The sequence below is a fragment of the Hibiscus syriacus genome, unplaced genomic scaffold (genome assembly GCF_006381635.1).
Source record: "Hibiscus syriacus cultivar Baekdansim isolate YM2019G1 unplaced genomic scaffold, ASM638163v2 tig00111330_pilon, whole genome shotgun sequence".
Classification (NCBI taxonomy): Eukaryota; Viridiplantae; Streptophyta; class Magnoliopsida; order Malvales; family Malvaceae; genus Hibiscus; species Hibiscus syriacus.
This window is the reverse complement of record NW_024063059.1, coordinates 10950556-10956561: the sequence shown is the minus strand read 5'-3', so window position 1 is coordinate 10956561 and position 6006 is coordinate 10950556.

Below are 6006 nucleotides of genomic sequence, written 5' to 3'. Positions count from 1 at the left end.
ATAGTGAAAAATATATTTTTTCTCCATATCTCCAGGGAGCATATTATTTGATTGTAGCTAGAGATCCTATCCATGAACGAAGATAAGGAATTTCCAGTAGTATTGTCCACCAGCGTGTCTATATGTTGCAAAAGAAAATTATCCTTTGGGATTGCCCTATTAAGATCTCTGTAGTCAACACACATACGAACCTTCCTATCCTTCTTTGGTACTGGGATAATATTTGCCACCCATTCAGGGTATTTGGCCACCTTAAGGAAACCATCACGGAATTGTTTCTTTACTTCTTATTTAATTTTTAACAGCATCTCGGGTGTCATCCTTCTATGATTTTTTGCACAGGTTTACATTCTGGCTTTATCGACAACTTGTGTACCTCCAATTCTGTATCCAAACCCGACATATCTTAATATGAGCAAGCAAATACATCTTTGTACTCTCAAAGCAGTTCAATCAAACTCTGTCATCCCTCGACTGATAGGGTGGTGCTAATCTTTATCTTTTTCTTATCTCCATCTAATCCCATATTCAAAGTTTCAGTGGGCTCTTAATGAGGCAAAATATTCTTATCCTCCTTTTCCACCATTTTTAGCAGTTCATAAGGTAAGTCGCATTCCTCATCATTAACACAACCCTCAATTTCCCCTAACATATGGGCAGCTGGAAATCAAACTCTAGGTCAATGTTATCATATTCATGCTATTGATATTTGAGGTTCTAAAAGAATAACAAACAAAAGGATATATATACTTATACATAAATAAGAGAATCTATCCCATATCAAGATAAATAAAAGGAAATAATAATATATAAATAATAAAAAATGAAGAAATACATAGGAGAATGTTTGCCACTTTGTGAATTAATAGAAATGCATCTTTCATTTAAAATTAAAAATAGATAGATTAACCTATTACATATGATCACCTAGTGGCCCGGGTTTAGACAACATGTAAAGTTTTCGTGTGTTACTCTGAAAAAGTTTTGTAAACAACAGGTAATTCCTCTGTAGTCCAATTGTTTAACACGAAGCCTGGCGGTGCGGGATAGATTCCTAGAGTCATTTCTTCCTCAATCTCATCACCTAGTATCACACTAATGTCTAGATCTTTTAGTACATCCTCGATGATGGGTTTCTTGTCTTATTGACTGCCCAGGAACATATGACCTCTAGGCACAAAGGTATCATGCAACGGTGGGTAAGTCATCGGCTCCCAATTGAAGTCCTCTCCAACTAACCTCGCTCTTCTCCTCTCTTGGCTCTTTTGGATTCCCTTTAATTTTTCCCTCAAGGTTGGATGATATCCCAAGCCAAATCGATCTCTTTTGGTAGTGGGAAAAAGGGGATTGACAGGTCCTGCAGGTAGTTCCCTAGCCCTTTTCCAGTATTAGTTCCCCTTCCTAGAGTCAGCTTGAGTTTCATTCGGGTGCAGTTGGACAGTCTAGGCTTGGACATCTTTCTTCTCTCAGATACGAATGTTGCATTGAAAAACTCTAGGGATCTGAAGAAACACTCCACAATTTTCATCTACTTCAACATAAGGGGAAGTAGTGGAAACAGAAGCAATAAAGTCTTCATCAGCATTAATGCATACCAGCCTCCCCTCAATCACAAACTTTAGCTTTTTATACAACATAAATGGAACTACACCTGGCTGATGGATCGAAGGCCTTCTTAATAGGAAATTGTAGGTAGGCATGATGGCCATAACGAGGAACTCGACCTTAGAAGTATATGGGCCAATAGTTAGGGGATGTCAATCTTCCCTAGAACTTCTCTCTTCGTTCCATCGATTGTTCGAACGACACTTTGACAGCTCCTCATGTGTGTATTATCAACAGGAAACTTATTTAGGGTTACCAATGGCATCATATTTATTGCAGATCCATTGTCAACTAGTACTCGAGATAAAACATACCCCATGCACCTAATAGTGATAGTATAGCTTTGTGGCTGCCAATCATCCCAGACGGGATCTTGTCATCGGAAAAGGAAATAAAGTTATCAGCTTGAATATATGCAACCAATCTATCTAGATTATCCACTGGTAAATCATTCTACATAAAAGTGTGATTCAAGACTTTCAACAAAGCGTCTCGGTGTGCCTTAGACCTCACTAGAATAGAAAGTACTGAGATGTGAGTAGGTAGCTTATGCAACTGTTCAACAATGTTATATTCGTTGTGTTTCAAAAATTTCAGAAATTCCACAGCCTCGTTCTCAGTTACTAGTTCGTTGATGGTTGCCTCATCCTCTTTTAACAACAAGTCAACCTTCTTTCTTTTGTCATTGGTAGATCTCTTCTCAGGTTCTTTCGGTTAATTAGGAGAGTTATATCTCTCGCTCCTGGTGAAATGATCTACTTCACACACTTCTTGCTTCTTCTCCTCCATGTTATCCATTTTGCATTTGTATATCCAAGGAACATACTTGTTGTCCTTGTAAGGGAATAGAAACGGGGGCGCGATTACCACCTTAAGAGTTACTTTTTCTAGAACACGGGTTTTTGGTGTGATGACCAGAGGGAAATTGGCATTGTAAACTCACCTAGAAGAACCCTCAGATGCACATACCTTTACCTCTTCTTCTTCAACGACCTCTTTGTAAAATTCCATCTCTTTGTCGCCCATCATTCTTTGCACCAAAGCTCAAAATTCATAACTATCTTGTATAGTGTGTCCATTGTAATTGTGATACTGGCATATATTCCCATTCATAACTCATTTATTTGATAGATTAGGAACCAATAGCCATGCCTTGATCATTTTACCCCATATCTAGTGCATTGGTATTTTACGTCACTCACGTCAGTTATGATATGCTTTCCCACTTCCTTAGTAACTGCATTGATTCTTGTTCTTGTATGGTTTGTGAATGGGTTATGAGCCACGTTTGGTTTCTCACTATCACCAAAATTGATGATGCTCTTTTGCCTTAACCTCTGGATAATTTTCTTAAAAGTAATGTAGTTCCCTATTGAAGTTCCAATAACCCCAGCTTAATACTCGCATTAGCATCATACCATTTAGGGTAGGGACATTATAAAGGTAACACATTGTAAGGTGACACCACATGTCTTTCATATAAGATCTGGAATAACTCCTTGTAGGACATAGGGATCATATCAAACTAAGGCTTCTCTCTCTTTTTCTTTGGCTCGTTTGCCCCATTCTTAGTAGAATTTCATGTAGATGATCATATGGCATAAGGTCAAGACACAATGATGTTATTTGAGTCATATTTTCTCATGTTGTAGACCTCATTATCTTTCTTTCTCACCAGTGGTTTCTTGTTAGACTCTCCTTCATCGAGTCTTCCACTCTATCTCAATTATTTCCCCAACTGTGACTAAGTCAGCAAAACTCTTAGATGAATTCCTTATGAGATGACTAATGAAAGGATCTCAGTGTTTATAAAGAGCATGTTTGTCTCTTCTTCTTGGAGTGGATGATGGACTTGTACAACCACGTCTCTCTATCTCTAACCATATTTTCTGAAGCTATCATTGGATCTCATTTCCATACATTACAACATAATTCGATCGGGCCTCACATCCTTCTCATGCTTATATTCCTCAAGAAAATCTTTGGCCAAATTTTTCCACAACTTGATATGAACCCTACTAAGCTAATTGTACCATCGAATAGTGGAACCTGTTAAACTCTTCTGGAAGTAGTGGATCAACACTTGATCATCCCCTACGTAACCAGTCATTTTCCTGCAGAACATTGTTATGTGGACAGATAGACATTTTGTGCCATCGAACTTCTCAAAGTTAGGAATTTATTTTGGAGGTAGTGCCAAGTTAGGAACCAGATTCAACATCTTGGAATCGATACCATACACACTAGTATCCTCCTTCATAGCCCTGATTTCATCTTCTAGTTGTTTCCACTTCTTTTCTAGCTGTTTGTTTTACTCCAACCTAGCTTATTCATCAAAATATAGGACTTTGTCATGCTAATGTTCTTCTTGGCGTGAGCTAGCTCCAGGATATAAGTTTATAGAGACACCAACTGGTTAATGTGCAATTTTCCTGTTTGAATAGGCATTTCTTGAAGTATCTAGGATTGAGCTAGGGTGAACCTAGGTGGGAGTCACAGTTTCAGGCACATGGCTTTTTCCATTTTTTGGAGTCATTCCTTCAAGTATATTAGCAAACATCTCTATCTGGGCATTTAACATGTCTTCTTGCATCTTTATCATGTTTTATGGTATCTCTTGCTGATTTTTCTTAATCTTGGTGATTTTATCATCTATTTCCTTTTTCCTGGTATTGTACGGATGCTTGGAAGTTCCCAATATTTTGCCACAGAGTTTTTTTTATTAAGGTTGATATTTTATTAATGAATATTAAAAAATATAACTATGAATGAATAGAATGTAATGCGAAAGATAAAATGCAATGCGAAAAATAAAATACAGATGCAAAATGCAAGGTGTTGATTCAAGAACGATTCCTTAGAACAACTTTTTATATTAGAAACGATGTTTGATTACAAGGCTTAAACATATCACAGATAGATCTGCACAATTTCCCCTAATTGTTGTATGTGTCCAAGTACATCCAAAATCCTCTGGGCTTCTTCAGTCTCGGGTTCCAATCCTTCGCTCACAGTAGAAGCTTCATGTGCTAAGTCGACCAAGTAATGAGCTACCCCTTGAGCATGTTCCAGGTAGATAGCAATGAGGTCATCCCTTTGCTTAACTCTCCACTGAGCATGTTCCCAGAGATAATGCCACTGTATATCTCCTTCATAAGGGACTATCAGAAATTCACTTGTCATTCTCAAAATCATGAACCATAGTCGAAAGCTCACTTACTCGCTTCCTCAAGCTTTTGACCTCCCCACGACTCGAGCTGCCTTCTCGGCTTCGGTATCGTTGTAATTTTACATCTAAACTCAAGACTTTCCTTTCAATTTTTCATTTTGGTCTTGACTCTCTAGCAATTGTTACTCTAATGCACTCTTTTCTTTTGAAAGTATCTTGACATAATTTATACTCTGCTTGAGCTCTTTTTTGCTTTCCCCAACTTCTCTCTTCAGATTTTCTACTTTTTGCCTCCACTCAGCAGGTTATTTACTTGAGCTAGCGGCCATATGAGCTTTTACCATTCGTTGGTATGAAAATTGAAGATCTTCAAAATCCAATATGAGTTTTTTCTATTTTTTCAATTCGTTCAGCTCGACCTTTTGGATATCGGTCTCCACTCCTATCTGATACACCACATCCTCCATCTTTTGTAATGTTTCCTTCCACTTCTTTCTTTCAGCCTAAAAATCACACTTGGCTAATTCTAATAGATATGGTACCAATGTAAGATGTTCTTCCATAGGTTGGGTATTTCGGGAATAACCATTGGGGTATAATCATTAACTCGATTACTTCTCCATTCCTCGTATTCTTGTGAAAGCTTCAGGTCAAAAGTGAATAGATTTACTCGACAAGTTTGTTTTCATGCGTCAGCAACCCCTTTGACTTTACTTTTGTACTGCTCTCCTTTAAATAAAAACTCTGACCCAGACAAATCCCAAGTTGCAGGAATGAATTGTCTTGATACATACTGCCTGGAAACCAATAAAGGAGTTTATCTCATGTAACCCCATATACTATGAAAAAGAACCCAATCTTGCTATCCAAACCTATACAGTATGTCTGAAGAGATATTCCACGAAGCACGCCATAATATGTCACCATCTCAGATATCTTTGAAGATGATCATCCATTTTTCCTCAATGAAACCAACAGGCCACTCTCAGGAAAAAAATCTTTTAAAGGCGAAAAACCTTCTAGAAACACTCATCCAGGCGCCATCTCAACGTGTTTGAAATGATTGAGGATCCAAACTAACAACAATGGTGCATACCCTATGAAGCGTCCTTTCCCCTCTCGTCTGCAAGAGTTTAAGGAACAAAATATCTCGGCCAAAAATAGCTGGAACGGGATCCACATGCTTGTCTAATATTTCGAATAAATCAACCAGTGACACATCTATATGCCCT